Source organism: Toxotes jaculatrix, chromosome 9, assembly GCF_017976425.1.
Source record: "Toxotes jaculatrix isolate fToxJac2 chromosome 9, fToxJac2.pri, whole genome shotgun sequence".
NCBI lineage: Eukaryota > Metazoa > Chordata > Actinopteri > Toxotidae > Toxotes > Toxotes jaculatrix.
The window spans coordinates 17,383,626-17,404,324 of record NC_054402.1 but is presented as its reverse complement, the minus strand read 5'-3'; positions in this window follow the sequence as shown (position 1 = coordinate 17,404,324).

The window sequence follows — 20,699 nt, the reverse complement described above, 5'->3', positions numbered from 1 at the left end:
GTTTCTGCCGCTTTACTGTCCCCTCCCCTGCCCTCTGTCTTTTTCTATATTTCTGTTGTGTTTAAACTTCTGCATCAGCTGTTATCTCCCACTGTCATCCAGATGCCTGCTATCTCCCATCCTCCTTCCCTCTTTCTTCTTGCATTATGTGCTTATCTGTCTTTCCTTCTCTGTCACACTTTTCTGTCATCCTTCCTACCGCTCCCTTTTTCCCTCTGCCATATCCCTGCCTGATTCTGTCCTTCTCTTTCCACCCCTGCCATTGTGTTTGTCTGTCTTTCTCTCTTCCCTCTCTGCCTCTGTCTCGCTGTGCCACCGCTGTCCAATCTGTTGGTCTATCTGCGTGTTTGTGTTTGCACTGATAACAGTTTAGCTGGATCCATTCATCGATACTCGAGACCTCTGAGGGCACCATTGTTTATTCTTTCTCGCTCTTCATCCACTACTTCTCAGGAGGAGGGACTGCGGCCTGCAACTGTATGTGTGAACAAGAGGGAGAGAGAGAGAAATGAAAAGCCTTAGTGTGTGTGTGTGTGTGTGTATAGTGGACTGTGGCAAACTGAGCTGAGTAACGCATGCTTGATGACCAGCCACTCCCACATCCCCGCCTTTTAAATCCTCGACTACTCGTGCAATTTCTATCCTATGTCTGACCTGGAAGCCAGCAGAGTTTCGTGTTGAATCACTGATGCTTCTGAGAGACAGTGAGACTAAGAGCAAGAGAAATTGGGGAGAAAGAGAGACTGATAGAGGGGATGAAGGAGAGGGAGGGGCTGGAATGATTCAGCTGACAGCCACCATTATTCTGCCCCCTTTGTTTTATTTTAGGTGCAACACGCACATTGTATTAAAATGTAACATGGTAATTTGCTTGATAGTGCATTTGATGATAATGGAGCTGAACTGTCCAATGATGGGCCCAGTGCCCCCAGTGCCCCATAGTGATGGGCTAAATGGCAGTGCTTATAGTAGTCTCGGCAAGCACATAGGCTAAATGCACACACAAATACACACAGTCCACTCATGCACACACACACATTTTGGATAGCCCTTGTGCCCTGTAATGATGGCAATATAGGAGAGCGTTACGGCTCTGTCTCTGCCATTATGTCTGGAACTGCACTTAAGCACACAAATGCACACACACATGCACACACAAACATGATCATATACATATCTGGGCTCGCTTTAAACTATGACTCGACCAAGATCACGTGTGCACATGCACGCACTGCGCGCCTAGCCTTGTGCTGTATTCCACAGTCATCCAGGCAAAAAAAAGGACCTCATTTCCTTTTGTGCTGCACAGGAGAGCACAGTGATATGCCACTTTCAGCCTGATAGGGATGCCTAGTCCCTGGGGATTGGCTGTAATTTATCCTCAGGCCTGAGAGGGGAAATGAGGCCCTGCTTTATGGGACCATTAAAGGGCAATGTCGCATCTGTACACATGCACATGCACGCACGCACACACACACACAGATATGTGTGAGAAATAAGGCCAAAAAGGAATTAACACAATGTTGCAAATACATGTATTATTTAATACACAATAAAGAACTAAAGGGAGAGAAGATGAGATAGCAGAGTAAAAAGAAATGGGCAGGATAAATCGGTGAATCTGCAGGTAGAAAATTACACTGTAAGACCTCTGTTAATCCACAATAAATTTGTATGGAACTGTGAATTGTTTTGTTTATTGTATTGCCTTCTTTGGTTCAATTATCTATTACAATAAACAATGCATAAACAGGTGAAAAAGTAGAAGATATGCAAATAAGAAGGAAAGTTCTAAGTAATTAGAACCAGAAATATATTATACTGCCACAAAAAACAGTTCCACTGCAGGTATGTAGTAATTTTTCTGTTCCTTCAAAGAGCACACTAAGCTGTACTTTCTGAATTTGACATGATGAAACCATGACGAAAAACAAACTTGCATGCCAAATGAAGCGAACCAAACGAACAATGGCTGTTTATTTAGTTCTTGTTGTTTCTTGAATTTTAAGAATCTTTGGTCTTTTTCTCCCTCCTGCCATCCCTTCCTAACTCCCTGCCTTCTCATTCGCTGTATCCACTCCTCCTGACCTCGACTGTGTTCTCCGTCCACCCATTCTAGGCCCATTTGCTGATGCAAGGACTTTTCTCCACTAATAAGACCAGATTCTCACAGATAGAAATGATAATGACCTCCCTAAAGATGCATTCACTCACTTACCCACACAACACGTAGCCTAGCACAAATGCATACATGTACACACAGGCACTCCCTCCAAATCTTTCTCTTGCTCTCTCTCTGACACACACACAAACCTTGCAGCATCCTGCCAGTGAACCCATTTCAATATGTATCCCACTTGTCAAAGTTTACTTGGCAAGGCTGAGGTTAGAGGAGAGGAAAAGATATCCAGTTTTAAGTTTAAATCTTTAACAAGTACCACTTAGAGTCCTGGCTGTCATTGCAGGTAGTTACACGCACACGGACACCCACATTTTGTACATACACTCACATGCGTAATAACTATATTTTAATTGAATTCTTCCTTAAGACACATAAACAAACACATCTTCACATCCACCTATTCCACATATTCACACACTGACTTACTGCACTGTGTATTTCTGTTTTCGTAGATCTGTTCAGAATGCACAGAGAACTACTGCATTGGCTGCTTTGCCAAATTTCACCAGAAGGGGGCACTGAAGTTCCACAGAATGATCCCCATTCAGGTGAGCACGGTCCCATATACATCAAATTTATCTCCTCTCCCCTCTGTGTCTCTGTCTTTCTGTCTGTTTCTCTGTCTTTCTTTCTCTTTCACAGATACTTTCAATAATATCTCTTCTGATCCCATTCTGCTTCACTCATTCTTTCTTTTGCATTTCTTGCATCCCTGACTACAATGTCTACTTATCTCACCCTCTCACCTTATTTCCCCTTTCTCTGCTTCTGCACTCCATCTCACTTATTATGCGTGTGCGCACACACACACACACGTTAGTCTTTCTATAGTTATGAGGACGCTCATTGACATAATGTATTCCATAAGCCCTTAACCGAACCTTAAACATCACAACTAAATGCCTAACCCTAACCTAAACCTAAATCTACCCTGAACCTTAACCATCAAACAGCCCTTTGAAGCTGTGAGGATTGGCCAGAATGTGATGATGGTTTAAAACCAGAATTTGTTCACCCAACTATAGAACGACACACACACACACACACGCGCACACACACACACTATGAATGTATGTGTGGGTCTGTGTGTGTGTGCTGTTCTGTAGCAGTTTTTGCTGTATCTTGCTACCTGATAACAAAATGGATGTCCCTCATTAGCAAATACCTTGATCACAAAAGCTTACACTCACACACGCACACACACATATTAAGACCCAATCACACACACACTGAGACAAAGAACAGGCCTCAGGCAGCAGTCAACCTAAGACCAGCAGCAGCAGTCTTCAGTCAAAGAAAAGACAGAAAGACAAGACAGCAGGTCAATGGCAGAGAGTTTAATTAAGCCAGCACGCTTGTGTTGGATCCACAAAATGGCAAATAAGGTTCTGCAGTACATCTGCCAAGAATATATCTTGTAATTTGACTGTTGGTGACATTGGTTGGTACAAATCTACACAAAACCTGCAATTCCCAAACCCAGTGTGTACGCATGGATGTAGAGAAAACATGAACACACTCAGATCTGTATGCTGATAATGCACACTGCACTAGGAATAGAAAGCAGGACACAAGCAGCTGTATCCACATATACCCACGCTTACACAGTCAACCACACACACACACATACTCTCAAACAATGGCTTGCATTTATGGAGCAATGGCCTATTAAACCAAATTTGTATGGAAAGCATTTTTATCAGGGAAGACTCATTTATCCAAACCTATACCAAATACTCTTTATGAGATAGAATATGCTGTGTTGTCAAAAAACCCTTTAAGTATATATTTTAAAAATTACTTAATTTATGAATTAAATAAAAATCACTTCACATTTAAACTAGACAGCATGGGGCATTAAGCACACACTGTGCATGTTTTTTTTCTATTGCTTTTTAACCAACTACCAAACATTTTGTTGTCTAGTTGACATCAGAAGCACTAATTTACATTGTACGTGGCCATTGTGACTCTATGGGCCATACCACCAGTGTTGTAGAAACAAGGACTAAGATAAGGATTAGAAGAAGTCCACTAAAGCCAATAAAGAAGTCCACCTTTTTTAAAAAATGTGTCATATTCAGCTATGATGCTTTAGTAGCTGATGTGTAAGTCCCTTCCAGCACAGAGTTATTTTTCACTTCTCTGATTTTATTCTTACTTTGTTCTTACTGTGTTGGGAAGGCATGTTTTCATTTTCTTTCGCAGTGTTTCTTCATGGTATCTGACTTCTGTTCGTGTGTGTGCTGGTATCTATGTTTTATGTTGTTACTCCATGCACTCTTGGCTTGTGTGTGTTTTCTGTTTTCTGCTGGCTGCACTGATTTTTCCCTCCCAGGAAAAAACCTGTGTGTGATTTTGCCAGCTTATTATCATGTTATTGTTTTCTTGGGTGATATTATTTTCATCTAGGAGTACTGACAAAGAGATTGACTGTTCTATGATGTGCGCTCTGCGAGTGTGCACGGATGTGGTTGTGTGAATATACATCGTACATTTACGTGTCAAAATGTTGTTTGTATGTTTGTGTGTGCATTTGTGCATGGCCGTATGTGTGCATATACAGTTGCTTGTGTAGCTTCAGACGCTTTTTTTGTGTATATCTAAACAACACACCATAGACCAACCTTAATGCAGTGTAGCTCAGATTATATAAACAACTCTTTGTGCAGTGTTTATGTCCATGTGCTGCCTGACGTCTGGTTGGGTCAAAACACTAGTATGTACTGGATAGCCACCATGGTGGAACAAAGCTATACACTCTGAAAGAGACAAAAAAAGTACACACACTGAGACAGCTCTGTGAAAACACACAGAACAACACTTTTCCTGTATATCTCCTCACTGCTCATCTCTGTTTCTCTCCTCACTGCAGTACTTGGTGATGCATGGGTGGAAGTTCACTCTCAGTTTCAGACACACACATGCCTACTCTTATTCAATAACACACACAAAACTGTGTATTTTGGCAGGACATAGAAACTGGGGATTATACACATGCAGCTGACGCAGGCATCTCTCTCTCTCCTCTGCTAATCCTGTTTCATTTGCCTTGGAAAGAATGAGGGAGGGAAAGACAGAGAATGGGAGGCAGAAAGACAAAAAAGAATATTAATTTCATCAGTACGCCGTGTTGGGGCTTTCATCAGTGCCTCATCAGCTCATGTGTCCAGCCTCACACACACACACAAACACACATATTTAGTCTAACCTGTGTGGAGTACCAGGTGGGTGTGGTATTATGTATCAAAACAAATCAGTGAATTCAGTAAATTATGAAATCTCACTGTACCCACCCTGTCTCACCCACACTATTTCTCTCTCTCTCACACACACACACGCACACATGTACACATGCACGCACACACACATATATATAAAAAGCTAGATACAAAAAGGTGTTGGGTGGCACTTTATAAACTTTGTTTTTATACAGTATCTCTTAATTTTGTAGTCATCCTATTTTTAGTACTTGAGACCACAAGAGCTCTAGAATAGTTAAATAATAGACAGAGTGTTGTGACTGCAAAAACACAAAGCCTGACCACATAAGAGAAGCACAAAGCTTGCCCTTTATTACTTGCATGCTGTGGAGTCCCAGAGAGAAATTTTATTTTCCCTCTCCCCCCTAAAAAGGCAAGGCAGACGTCCTGGTTCAGCTGCTGAACAGCATCCTGGACCTGGTATAGAAAGAGCTGCTCCACTTGTGGTTGATACTAATGTGTGGTGGCTTGAACCCGTGAGCCCCATCAGAGCTGATGTACATGCCCGCGGTGGGGATTTCTTTGCCCACTAGCATGATTATGGTAGCCTTGGGTGTGTGATGCTGCTCTGCATGTGCACTCTGTAATGAAATGAATCCAAACACTTAGATAGGTTTGCGCCCACAGCATCAAATCAAATGATGTTGGCCTATTGTGTCAAGCCCGTTTTTATTAATAACTCACTCGCCTTTGGTCAAATTAAACTATTTAACATTCACCCCCACTGTAAAGAGAGAGAGGAAGGGCTCAATAATATCATTATTGCATTGACTTGTCAATGCTCCAGGTTAATGCTGAACTCACTGTAAAGAAAAAAAACTGTGTTGCCCTTACAAACTCTCTCTTCATCTGTTGACTTCCTAGTAAATAAGTTTAATGCAAAATTAAGGACAACAGTTGACCTTTTTGTGCTCCTAAAGAAATGGTTTTAAAAATGTTTTAAAATGTAATTCGCAGAGGAAAAAATAGACTGTTAACAGCCTTAAAAGAAATTGTTGATAAGCTGAGCATAGATGGTGGAAAAGTCAAATCCAGATCTGCTATCCACTATAATATCCTATGTGACCACCTTTCAGAATATAATAAGGTACTGAGAAATGCCAGACAGGCTCACTTCTCTGAACTCATAAATAAGAGCCAAAAAACATCCCTAGAGTTCTTTTTACAACCACTGACAGCGTGAGAAATCCAGTGATTATTTCTGAAATACTAAGTGCAGCAAATTTTAAGCCTACTTTAGAGATAACAATTATAATGAATATCAGTCAGAACTATAGTTCGTGTAATGTTTTAGATAACACAAAGCCTTTTCAATGTACGTTGCACTCTTTTGCTCTGGTGGATACAGAGGTGAATAGTAAGGTGGTCTTAAAACTCTCTACGTGCTCGCTTGACCCCACACCTACCTCCTATTTTAAAGCTGTTGTTAAAACTGGCTTTCAGAGTATTGTTCACAGGCACTTTCCCTAATGCTTCAAAGACCAGAGTTTTTAGTAACTAACAACCCATATAAAACCTCCCTTTCTTAGGTAAGATTTTAGAAAAAGTAGTTTTTCAACAGGTAGATACTTTTTTCAACTTTAGGTTTATTGGACAATGTTAAACAAACCTATATTCCAGTTACTACATCATTTTCTAAAGGTTCTACTCATTAGTCCATAACTATTAATTACCTAATAAATGAGTATAAACACAGAAAAGTGACACACACCAAAAATAATATATAGACCATATCACAGATTTTTAACTGCTGCAATTACCTTTCACATCACCAATAAACTATCCTCTGTACAAACTAATGAAGCACCAGAGTTTCCCAAGTGTGCCTAGCTCTGTGCCTCCTCCATCACTTCTAGCCAAGGTGACCATCTGCCTGTGAATTGTGTATTTTGCAGTCTCAGTTTGAAAGTTATTTTCTTCATTATGTAAATTTCTTTAACTACTAACTGCAATGTGTTATTGCTTTTTTGGCTGCTAAGTGTATGAAGTAAGTGTATCTTATTTCTTCTCATCACTGCTTCCAGAATGGCCCCAAGGATGGCCAATAATGGGCCCCTGGGTGGATGAAGGCTGAATATTTTGTCAAATGAGTGAAATATCTGCCTCCATAAGTTTTCCAAGAGAGAACATTTCCAATATATATATATGGGTATTGTTTGCAGAGTCCTCTCCACAGTTCCTCCAACATGTATGTCTTTGTGTGGGAAAAAATATAAGGGGCTCTAAAGAATCTGTCCATACTAGATAGTGCTTTCTATAGATTGGTTACTGGTCTCTTTGTGTGCCTTCTCTCTTGAATCTTTATCATTCATTGTTCATTATAGGAGTCAGATTTCTTAAGGCTATTCTTATTTGAATGTGTGAGCAGGAAATGTCTTATCTGAAGATATAAAAAATCTGATCTTGGTAGGTTAAATTCCTTAGTTAACTGATCTTTAATGCGCTGGTGAAAAAAAAAGTTTTAATTGTCTTCATCTTTTATATCCTGCATCTAGTTTTAGGGGGTATAAAATCTTTTATAAATGAGCAATATTTAAGGCAACCCAAAGTCCAGTGGCCCTCTCGCCATGCTATAAGAGTACTTTCTGATCACCTTCCCCTGGTCTCTTCTAGGGCTTTGTCCTCAGTGAATAGATACTTATATAGTACATACATACAGACCCTAACCACAACCTTGATTTGCTTGAAATGGTGAATGATGTAAGAATTAATAATGAATCAAAGAAGCTTGCAACCCTAGTTCTCCTAGACCTAAGTGTGACTGTTGATTCTCTGGAATGGTACTAAAGTGATTTAGCTCATATCTGAGTGTCCACAAGTTTCCCTGGTTGACTTCTCCTTAAAGAAAACAGAAGTAACTTATGGGGTCTTGCAAGGTTCCATTTTAGGCCCAACACAGAAACACAGCAAGGAGGATTGCTTCCACAGTGGTACTGTTTAAAACTTCTCATGATGCAAAGATTTGCTATCAGAGGGTGTTAAGATGAGGAAAAGAGATGTCTCCGGGCTTGTAGGACTGTTTGTAGACAAAGATTTGATTCTTAAAGATTTCATGGCCACAGGCAAGTTCCCTCGTATGAGATAATGAATGAACTAATTCAACGCGTCTCTGAATGAGCTTTGCTCTTGTTTTCATCACTGATAAGACCAGAGATATTTCAGGTCAAGAACAAGTCTCTGTCTTTGCCAGACTGGGCGTAGACAGATTTATCTCCCCATAGTGGCATTGTCAGAGGCTAACAACAGAGAAATCATTGGACCTCACACATACCTGCCATCACAACACTGAGTTAATCCAGGGCACACACTGCAAAAAGAGGGTTCCATGCTGCCTGGATGACAGTACATTAGGATAGTACTCATGAATCCAGACTTATCAGGTGGTTGATCATACCAGACGTGGGCTAAGCTGATGGTGTGACCAGCCAGCTGTGAGCTTTTAAAGAGCCAATGATACCACGAAGTTCTCCCTCTGTCATCATCCCAGCCTGCTGTTCACATCTCTCATGTACAGTGGGGATGTGGACACAGGATGGTTGTCAGCCCAGCTCTCTGTTATGGGAAGGGTTTTGTCAAAGCACATTTGCGCAGAGACTTGCATCACATACTGTAAATAACAAAACTATTCTAAACTTTCATCACATGTTGTTAGGGCATGTAAGGCCTTGCATCCTATCCAGAGTGGTAACCCAAAAGTTAAAACTGAGATGTCAAATTGTCTGACCTATTGTTCTGGGTATGGATCTGAAAGTTACCCTGTCACATGCCATAGCAGAGTGCATTTTTTTCAACCATCAGTGATTTAAGACAGGCCTTTGGTCTAAATGGTTTAACCACATGGTCTTTTGTCCACATATACAAAAACAAGATCACAGACCAACTAGATGTTGAAAACATGGTCTTTGGTTTTCACTTCAGTAAAGCAGTACTTAAGGAAAGTAAGCCTTTTATCTTTTCCACTGACAGATTTTGTTGGTACCTAAACACCATAAGCCAGTTCCCCACTGTTACTTATGTCGCCCACTGACAAAGATGCTGATAGGCTTTGTTTGCCATAGGCTTTATGTATTGTCAACTGCCCACCCCCTTTTCTGCATGGCAACATGTCAATATGGAGCAAAGCTGCAGCTCAGACTCCCAATGAATTATATATAATGACCACAGATGCCCTCTGTGGTTGGATGGCTGTGAAAGAAATTGGTTATTAAAAAATGACAACAGAGAGAGTGACAAAGAGCTAGCAATTCACCAGTAGAAGAAACAGCACATGTGAAAGAGAAACAATCTTTTTTTATTGAACTTTTGTAAAAAGTCTTTCTAGTGTCTGTTATAGTCTGTGAGTGGCAGCGTGACAAGAATTGAAAACTAGCAAGAAAATGCATCATGAAATGACCAAAATTATAATGTGGCTTTGTACCCTGGTCTGAACTCTGCATCTGTCTTATTCTTAATGTCTCCCACATTTCCATGACTCCATGTTAGTTTATGTGTTTTTGCTGCACATCTTCAAGGACAGGACACACACACACACACATTCAACAGATGGGTTGACCTCAGCAGCCTTAATGGTCAGTGGTGATTAATGGAAGAGATTAATGGATTGAACCTACAGTGCAGAGAAACTCAATCAGCGCTCATGCTGTGTGCTTCCTCTTGTCCATAATTATGGAAATACTGCTGATCACATTCTATGTAAATTATTTTTTAAAAAGAAAATAAGAGGATTGGTCCATGTCTAATTTGTTATTGGGCAGAGTTTGTCAATAGATCTGTATGAAAAAATGGGATCAAATGTAAAGGCAGTTTACATGATTTGTGCTGTCAGCGTGGTCATGCGATGTACACCGATCACCCATAGCCTTAAAACCACCTGCCTACTTCTCTATAGTTCCCGCTCATGTTGCCAAAACAGTTCTGACCCATTGAGGCCATGAACTTCACAAGATCTCTGAAGGTGCCCTCTAGTATCTGGCACCAAGATGTTGGCATCAGATCCTCTAAGTCCTGTAAGCTGCAAGGTGGGGCCTTCATATATCGGACTTGTTTCCCACAGATATTTCGATCAGATTTAGATTGGGGAATTTGGAAGCCACATCAACGCCTTGAACTCTTTGTCATGTTCCTCAAACCATTCCTGAACTGTTTTTGCAGTGTGAAAGGGCAGCATGACCACTCTGTGGCTAGACAGCCCCCTATACAGCAACCTGCAATGGACTGTGTTCTGACAGCTTTCGGTTGTTTCTGGACACAGACAAGAAGATGGTAGGGAAAAGTGGGCTCATTGTAGGATAAAAGGGAATGGCTACAGTGGTGGACATGGAGGGCAGGCTTAAGTACTACAGGCTGACAAGGAAGCAAAATGGGGAAGAGGGTGCAAAGAGTCCTGAGGTTGATGGAACAGTCAGGGGGGTGAAGAGCCAGGGTTCTTGTACTGCCAGGTTGATGAGCTGATTGGAGACAGGTGGGGAGGTGAAGCAGGAGACACGCCCAAACCACACACAAACACATACACTCAGGGAAGTGGAGATTGACATTGACAGGGAAAATAGGGAAACATAAGGGAAAACCGGAGTCCTGGCCAGAGCCGTGACACTGGCTCTTTGTGGTTTCATTTACATAAAATAAAAGTGCATACATTAACTTTAGAAAATGGAGTTCATCATTGTGACTTTCAAGGTTATGCCAGTGATGTAGAGATAAGCACTTAAAATGATTAGGTTGTATCCTCTAAATGGGGTTCATGGCAGCTGTCTACAGTGGCCTTGTGTCATCAGTGTATATCAAGTAGGACTTGCTCGGTTAGATTCTTACTACCTTAATTTGTGGAAAAGTCGTGGCTGAGGCATCGTTTTCAACAGTACGACAATTCTGATACTTTGTTGTTGTCGATCGCACTTGTAAGCAGTAGTGACAAAGGCACTCGTGGCTTTCTTTTTCTCTAACAATGCACAGCTTTGGCTTTCCAAAACTTAAAAAAAAACAAGTGATTTTTACTCTAAGATGGACAGAATAGGTTCTTGTTCTAGTAATAGTTAAATCTAGTAAACTTTTAATAATGGATTGAGCAAGTCAGAAAGGGCCTGGTGTATATGAGCAAACATTCCAGAGGAATTTAGGCCAGCTGAATAATTTCATTCGCTTAAAAAATAGAAAATATTTGTATAAGATTTCCTCAATTTCTAGCTTTTGCATTTACTTTGAAACTGACTAATTTCTTATTTTATGCAGTATTACCTCTTGCTTCTGTGTAATTTATCATGCAGTATTTTCTCTTGCTTTTTATAAAATCTATGCAAATCATTTTGTTTTTTCTCATTTGCTCCTGATTCAGTTCATTTACCTGCTATTTTGTTTTGCGTTTTTCATATAGAGTGTTTCACATCTGTCTCACAAAGTGCCAGCTGCTGCCATTTCATTCAGTAACAGCAATGTTGATCTAATCTTATACTATCATACTATGAACTTCTTTTATAGAGAGACTTACAGACCCATGTGAGCGCTCGAGATGTTGTCAGCTACTATCCCAGTGCCTTAACAAGTCCTAATGCCAGTCCCAATTCCAAATCCAATGCCAGCCACACCTCTACGTCCAATGCAAGTTCCAGAAAAGGAGATCAGAGCCCAGAAAAAGAAACAGAGGCTGTGGCAAAAGCTATGCAGCTGCACCATGGTACCAGCCAGGTAGGTGTCAATCTCTGCTGCTACTTATTTCAATTACTAATGTTACTACTTAATCATACACACTACTACATCTATTGTTGTTATTGTGCAGAGATACTCTGACTGTTAATCTGGCGTATACAATACACACATTTCATCTGCTAAAACACACAAGCACAGTCAACATGTACAGCATTATGCTCCTAACTAACTACACTAACATGATACATTCCACAACACTCTAGATTGCACGCACATTGCACCTACACACTGTTCCGTTAAATTCAACTGATTGTTTTTTACTAGGGAGCAGCACATAGTGTTTAATCCTAAATGTTATTTTATGGCTATGTGTTGCAATAAATTGCTTAAACTTTATGTACAGGTTTTTCAAAACTTTTAAGAGAATCCAACAAATGTTTTTGCCAAGAGTTATACCAACAATTCTTAAAAAAGGTAAAAAAAAAAAATTTCAGATGGCTATTGATCCATTTGAAATAAAATTTCTCTCCATTTATAGTTCACTTGCTGTTACGGTAGGGCAGAAACATGCCAAACGAGCCTCTGCACCCTGTGCATTTTATCTCTGCATCCTGTGAGTCAATTGAAAAGACTTCAAACAAACCCAAATTGATGATATATCCACAGGCTGTATCTACACTTAGGCCTGTGAACTGCATGTACCTCTGGGCTAAAAAATGCCCCCCAACAGTCCAGGTCTGGCAAAAACAGTTAGATTGACATTTCAGACTCTTTACACCACAGAGCTCAGTTGACCTTATTCACACAGCAGTCATTTCGAACAGCCGGGGTCAGAAGGTACTGAGAAGATTGGTATGCCGTATGAATCACACTATTATTCAACGTATATGTTCAGACTTCAGATTGAGCAATGACCAATCAAAATTCCACTAACCTGAGTAGCAACAACCACAACCGCCTGACTTAACAGGGAAGTGAGTATGTTTTAAATCTTGGCAGTTATTGTTTGGCTGAATATGTATTTACATTCACATTTATTTCAATCAAGCTACTATTTTGGAGGTCTAATATGAGGATAAATATGAAATATGAGGCTGTTTCTCCATTACTTTTTGATTTATGGGACAAAAGTATAGCCAAGGTCACAGCCAAACATACATGTGTGCAGACTTAAAAGAAAAGATTTTCCTTGTGCTTGTGTGTGGAATCAATGGATAATAGTTTGCCTGCAGCATTGAAAATTTCATTTGGTGAATGAACACTCCTCAAGACCTGGATATTTAGCAAAGTAAAGTACACAGGCACAGAGACTAGATTCTTCTGTGTTGGTATATTAGAAAACAAGATTTTTGTGACTAATATTCAGTTTATGGTAGTGCTAACCTTTAATAATGAAACACATAGATAGCTGGGAAGCTTTTTAGCGTGCAATATTCTTTTCATTGCAGGTGTTGGTTGTGAGTCATGGAGAGGAGAAAAAGATGGAAATGGTTGAAAAGGGGCTGAAAAGAGAAGACGAGAGGGGATTTCCCACTTCCCTTCTTAGAGGAGAATACAATGAAGAGGAGTCGGCAAGATCTTTCCAGGAAGCTCTCAGACAGTGGAGAGCAGAGACGAGTGATGGAGCAGGAGAACCCATGAGTGAGGACGCAATGTGGATACCTGTCCGACCAGGTAAACTGCGTAGACATGGTTTTGGGCACGCAAATTGACACATACACACAGGATAAAGCTTGGCAAAGGAGTGGGCTTATGTCATAACCAGGTAGCACCGTCTTTCATTGAGGAACAAGGCTCAATCCCATTGTTGGCAAGCCTCCACCGCCCCATTTAATTTAAATGTAACCAGTATTTGGATGAGAATAATGGTGATAAAAGACCCATCTTTTAGTTTCAGATTACTTTTTTTCATTATTTTCTGCCTCCACCCTCTCCTCCTTCAACTCTATCCTTCACTTTCTCTTGACAGGGGGTAGGGGTGTGCCAGCAAATGCAATGCAATACAAGAACCTTGCAACAAATAATTCCCTTGTTAACCTTATAATCTTTGATTTGTGTTGAGACTATGGCAGCATTTCAACTATAAATCTTTAAAGCTATACCTCTGGGGTGGGTGATCTGTTGCAGGGCGCTAGAATCAGATTGCATTAGATTGCACAACTGTTCGTGATATGGCCACACTCTGTATCTTATCCTTTACTATGTTATGTGGGAAATAGCGGTGGTTATCAGTTGGTATATATATATATATATATATATGTGTGTGTGTGTGTGTGTGTGTGTGTGTGTGTGTGTGTGTGTGTGTGTGTGTGTGTGTGTGTGTGTGTGTGTGTGTGTATGTATGTATGTAGGAGTAAAAATTAGACCAGGTGTCTCTTCCACAAAATTCATGTATGCCTGTACACAGCAGTACTTGAGTAAATGTTTTTATAATTTTATATTCTCCCTCCCTCTCCTCCTTCTGTCCCGTTTTCAGCTGCTCCTCAGCTTTTCTGCTGCCCCTCTCCCTGTCTGTGCTCTGATCTGTTAAGGCCTTATAGAAAGTGCTTACCACTGCAGTAGGAGGGTAATCCATGGCTGTTGCATATTGAGATAATGAGAGGAGTGTTAGGGGTGGCCCTACTCCACACCACAGCACTAATCGCCTCAGCTGTGTGTATGTGTACAAGCTCCACTGCGTCGGGAAATTTTTATGCCTTTTCACACATACATGTGCGCATGAGCAACAGCGTTTGTGTGTCCAGGTTTGTGTGGGTGTGTATTATTAGCACTATTATTCTAGGTTCTGTGTGTATGTGTCTAGGTGTTTGTGCTTTTTATTAGGCCTCCTATTTTCCCTGCTTTACTGCTTGGACAGACTCTGCTGCTCTCTCCCTTCGCTCTGCTCTGCAAATTGCTGCTAGCCCCTCCAGCCCTAATTATTTCTGTCAGGCCAAAGGCACCCAGGCCCAATTTAAAGCTGCCACTGTGGACTGCCAAAGTGTCTGGAGTACAATCATAACATTTCTCTTTCTTACCTCTATCTTTCCTTTTCTCTCATGCGCTCACTATGTTCCTTTTGTATTGTGTACGTCTTTTTCTTATTCCCAGGGGGCTCTCTCCTGTCTGTTTGTGTTTTGGCACTCTTGGCGTAGTGACAAGGTGTTTTCTCACTTCTTGAGGGGAGGTGTTTTGAGGAAGGTGTTGAGAAGCTGGCGGATGATGTTTTCCCGCTCCCCTTTCTACCTTTGTCTGACTCTTTCTTTCCTTTTGGCTATGTTTCCCCCCTCTTACCTTAACTTTTATCTTTGTGTGATCTCCCTCTCCCTATATTTCTCCAGTATCGGTGTCAGCTATGGCGACCCAGGCTGACCTCCCTCCAGACAGAGGAGCTGAAGGACGAGGAAGTGGAGGGGGACATGAGAGGGTACCTGTCAGGGTGGAGTTCACAGAAAACAGCCTTACCTACATGGACAGATTGCTTCTCAAGAAGCACCGCAGGTACACAGACAGAAAGACAGACAGCGATGTGCATGGACCACACATTCATATTCTAAAGCATGTGAAGGCTTCTCTCGTGGGGTTTAGGAAATAGATCCCATGAGAATTTGTGCCTCATTCCTCTTCATTATGCCTGACAACATCTTTTTTGATCAAAATTGTTCTTTTCTTAAGATAACAAAGGTAACATAATTGTATAATCATATCATTTTGTGCCTTCACAGCAGCTCAAAATGTGGTTGCTAAGCGTGGCGTATTTGTTATGTTTAGTGACCTCTGTGTATTTATCACGCATTTTACACCGGCTCAATGTGACACAACCAATCAAAACTAAGGACTGTGACTATTCCCCCCATAAATACTAATTTACATGGTGAATATTACACTTTTAGTTTGATGGTGTAAGTTTGACATTTGTCATTGCTGTGTTAGAATTGTTTGTACATTTTATATACTCAGCATGCAGTATACGCTGACAATGATGCCTTGTCCCCAAGTTGTACTCTGGATTCATTCAGGCTGTTTCTATTCAATGAATAAATCACAAAGTAAATAGATTTTTTTTTGAAAACTCAAAAGTTAGTTGTGCTAATGGCCTTTCTGTCAACTTGATAGAAATGTCATGAACGATTCCTCAGTGCCTCACTGCTATTCCATTACCTTGATTTCTTCCTTTTTCTCTCTGAATGATTTTTTCAGAAAGCAGATGAAAATGCTTATTCACAAAGGGAAGGAAAGGTTTACCAGTACGATATTCTAATGATTCTAACGATGTTTTAATGGCCATTGGCATCTGTCTATACATCAATCAGACCAAAATTGATTGGGTACTATAAAGAATGGTGGGCTATGACTCTGTTAAAGTAAAATGACTGAATTTTTACTCTATAACAACCTCATGCCACTTATTTCCTGTGGCAGTAAGAAAGAGAATTTATACTCATGGCCAGGAATTAGTACAAAACCAAAGAATTTTAGTGCTAAACATTCACTTTTTTACAATGGTGTCTATGTGTGCCCATGAACATCAGACTACTGTATGGATGCTAACACTTCAACATACAAACACATATAGAAGTCACTTAGTGACAACTTGTTGAGCTACTCACTACTTGCACTACTGGGAACACAGATATAACTGCATGCAAACAGTTTTCACAGCAATGCTACCTTCTCACATCACACACACCTTCTTTTTCTACTTCAGTAGCTGGAGACATGAATACAGACATATGTGCACAGTTTTCACATCACACACACCTTCTATTGCCACTGCTTGCCTCTCCTCCCTCCCTGTAGTCAGCCCACATAACCCACCAGTGTACAAAGCAGTTTCTCAGCACTTATTGTGCAGTAGACTGCCTGAGGGCCTGGCTTCAGCAGGTCCCATTATTACAACCCTTTATTTAAGCAGCTCCTTTTGGGCTGAGTAGCCCACTGGAGAGCAGGCCAGAGGAGAGGAGAGCAGAGTGCAGTTTTGGGCCCGCTGACTGCCTGAGCTGGAATGCTCTAAGTCCCCAGCTGTAGCAGCCTTTAACTGTGGAATAGACCAGGGAGCCAATCTAGAGTGCAATAAGCCTGCAGCAGTGATGGTGGCAGAGCTTAATGGAGAGACAGAGAGACTGGCTGGCTGGCTGGCAGAAAGAAAGAGTGAGAGGTTGAATTTTAACAAGCTTCTATAATAATGGGTAAGAGAGTGAAGGAAGGAGGGAGCATGGAGGTGGAAGGAGTTTTAAGGAATTTGCTAAAAGTGCTCAGCTATATTAGAGTTGTAAACTCTATCACCTTGTTAGATTTGTGGGTGGCCTGCAGGTTACAGAAAACAAGCTTGTGACCAGGGGGGGCATCAATCTGGTTTCCTGGGCTGGCCGGACAGTGTGGGTGGGGTAAGTGAATGCTCGCCCTTCCATCAGCTGCCAGAGTCAAAGTATCTTTGATCAAGGCACTGAAGCTTGAAATAAAAAGTATACGCAGGCATAGAACTGAGATCTGTAAGACCTGATGTGACTGCAGCGGATTTGTACTGCCAAATATAAAACCAAAATTTGGCACCATGTGACCTTATATTTTAGTAATCGCTTATCTAAGTAAAATGTACTTCAAATTATAGGTCGTCTACTAGACAAATACAGGATAGGATGCTGACTTTAGACGCATAGAAAGGCCTTATCAAAGTAAAAAATAGCCACCATATTAGGCAGACACATAATAAGCCACAGTGGTCTGCCTGCACAAAACACAAATAGCTTATAATGGCCAAGGAGCCATTATTGGTTTATTGAACACAACTCCAATGAGGTGATAATGTTGGCTCTATGTCTGCGAAAGAAAAGGGCAAAAAAGGGCAGAGCCATTTAGGTTATTAGCTTGAAAAAGAGAAAAGTCTCTCATTTTTAAGCATTCAGAGGAAATGCTATAATTGAGCATACATAGATGCCAGGATGCCTCTAAACATGTCAACAAAAAATGTCCAATGGATTATTTTGTTCTTGCTTATCTGTCTTGCCCAGTGTTTTTGTTTAAAAATGTAAAATGTTCAAAATATAATCTCTGGTAGATGTAGTGACGTCCACAAAGAACTTTTGGCACAAATATCAGATTTGATTGAGCTAACCTCTGTCCACAGGGCAAATATAGCAGCAATAATGGTCTTATTGGAGGACACAATAAAACTGCCCAGCTGAGGGGACATGTCTTACGCACTACGTATTGTAGCAGTGCATCACCAATAATACAATTCGAATTTTTTTCTCTAAATGGCATCTAGGTCCATTTAGACCTAGATGCTCTCTCACTTTTTTACCTTTTAAAGAGGTTGTATAAATAATAATTTGCTAGCGTACTGATTAGGAGAAAACTGTAGGGAAACTCTCCTGTTATCCGATGCCGGGAGTGTGGTACAAATTCAAAATCTTTCTTCGAGGATCATCTGGGTTTATTTTTTTCACTGTAGGTGCATAAGACAGACGTTGAAGGTCTCTTTGTCCTCTGTTCTATCTTGTACCTTTTTCATAAATCTAAAAAAAAATGCAATGTCATGTATAATACATATTCTGTATTAGAATGAATTCAAACCGTATCTCCGAAGGGAGGTAAAATTGCAAGACCAGAGGAGACCAAAAGACCATCAGGCTTCTTTTTACTGTGCTCTGGCCAAAAGCCTAAATGCAAACAGCCTAAGGCTAGTGAGGAAACTGCATGTGAAGTACTGTATGTAAGTAGAAAAAGAGATGGATGGATGGAACTAAAGGATAGGACAGGGAATTTGAGGGACATGATTAAATATAACCCTCTGAGTATATTAAATAGACACAGAAAATATTAACATTGTCAGGTTTGAGGATATGGACTAAGTAAGAGGAAAGGATATAAAATACAAGTAACCTCCCCTAGTCACCCCCTTATGGGCAACTGGGAGCTGCTTTTTATCTCACTGGCCTTGCACTTTGGCAAGATTAGACTGGGACAGAGGGAATAGAGGTGGGGGGTGGGTGACAACAGTGCAAAGGACCAGGGTTTGCTGTTTAGGTGGGGCTACAGTAGAATTATTTGAAAAGACAACAAAACCGGAATGTATCCATCAGTCTGTTCATCCATCCATTCATCCACACATCCAGGCTGAATAAAGGAGTAAAAGAACAGGAGCATATGACTGAAAAAAGAAGGAAATAAGACTTTTTCTTTTATCTGGGATCTGGCCTAGGGTCTGTGGGTTTATGTTTTATTTTTATTTAGTTTAATATTTATTGATTTTTATTTTATTTTTTTGCTTCCAGAACACCAGTTGAGATGTATAATCCTTCGTTGGCCTTTGGTCCAGATTTACCTAGCACACACACAGATGAGGAGGACAGCCTAACAGGTAATACACATGCATGCACACAGCCATAAACACATGAATGTCTGTATGTCCATGGACACCTTTTAATACTAAAATAGGATGTTGACATACAGCTTTTACACTTGAGTGTTCTTGCTGTACTCTCCACCTTTCTGATACACTTACCCAAACAGGCTCTCAGACCAAACAAAGAAACAGCGAAGGACAGAGCAGTTTGACAGATGACCTGCATGTGCACACATATACAAACACACAATAGCAAAAGTAAAAAAGCTCTCCCTCTCAGCGGGCCTGTCCATCCATCCGTGGCGGTGTGATGGGTAATCACTGGCTGTGATTGTGTGGGTAGAGGGCTGTTAGAGGCGGCTCATGCCTGACAGGTTGCACTCTGCCTGGGTAAGAAATGGGGCAGGGAGAGGGGGATAGGGGTCGGCCTGCAGTCTGGAGCTCAGAGCGTGGAGCTCATCAGTCAGGGGAGTGTCCTGGCTGTCTGGCCCCCAGCCGAGTCTGTCAAGAGACGGGCAGACCAGGGTTATCTCTCCCCTTCCAAACCTCTGGACCCTGGGGCTGTCAACTGCCTCTCATCACATCAATCAAGATTCACTCCAATACCAACCTCGTTAGGATCTGCAAGTCCTTGCTTGCCCCCTTTCCCACGGCTGTCTATCTCAAATAGCTGTTTCTTTAAAAATCTTCGAGGTCAAAATGGTTCTTCGTGCTCCACAAAGAAATGTTTCATATGTGGCAAGGTAAGCACACAAATTTGACACAGTAAATTGGAGTTTTCACTAATATTTCTTAGTAACTGGAGTATCTTTGCAGTTTAAAGGACTAAAGTGCATATTATAAATTAATCTCTTATCTCTTACAGCTCTCCACTCTGCCTGATCTAATAAATCAGAGATGCCTTAACAACAGTCTAAAAAACTAACTCTATACCACTTGAAACAGCTGATCTCTCTCAAGTATTACAACTTTTGTAGACAGGCGTCTTTGCACTTTTATCATCTCTTGCTCTCTCTGTCCCAGCACCTTTAATAATCCCTACCATTCAACCATGGGTTGCACTTTTTTCTGCTCCCAACATACAAATCTCACTCTCCTCCCAAATTCTGATGGATTCTTCAAACAAACTTTCAGCTACCAGTATGATCTGGAACAAGAAGACAATTTACTTTGAAGAACTTAATTACACAACAGTGAACCTAAGGTGAATACCTTGTTTGTTGCCAGGCACACAAAAACAGCCATGAATTCGAGATTGTATAGATTTATAATGGTTAGAAAGCAG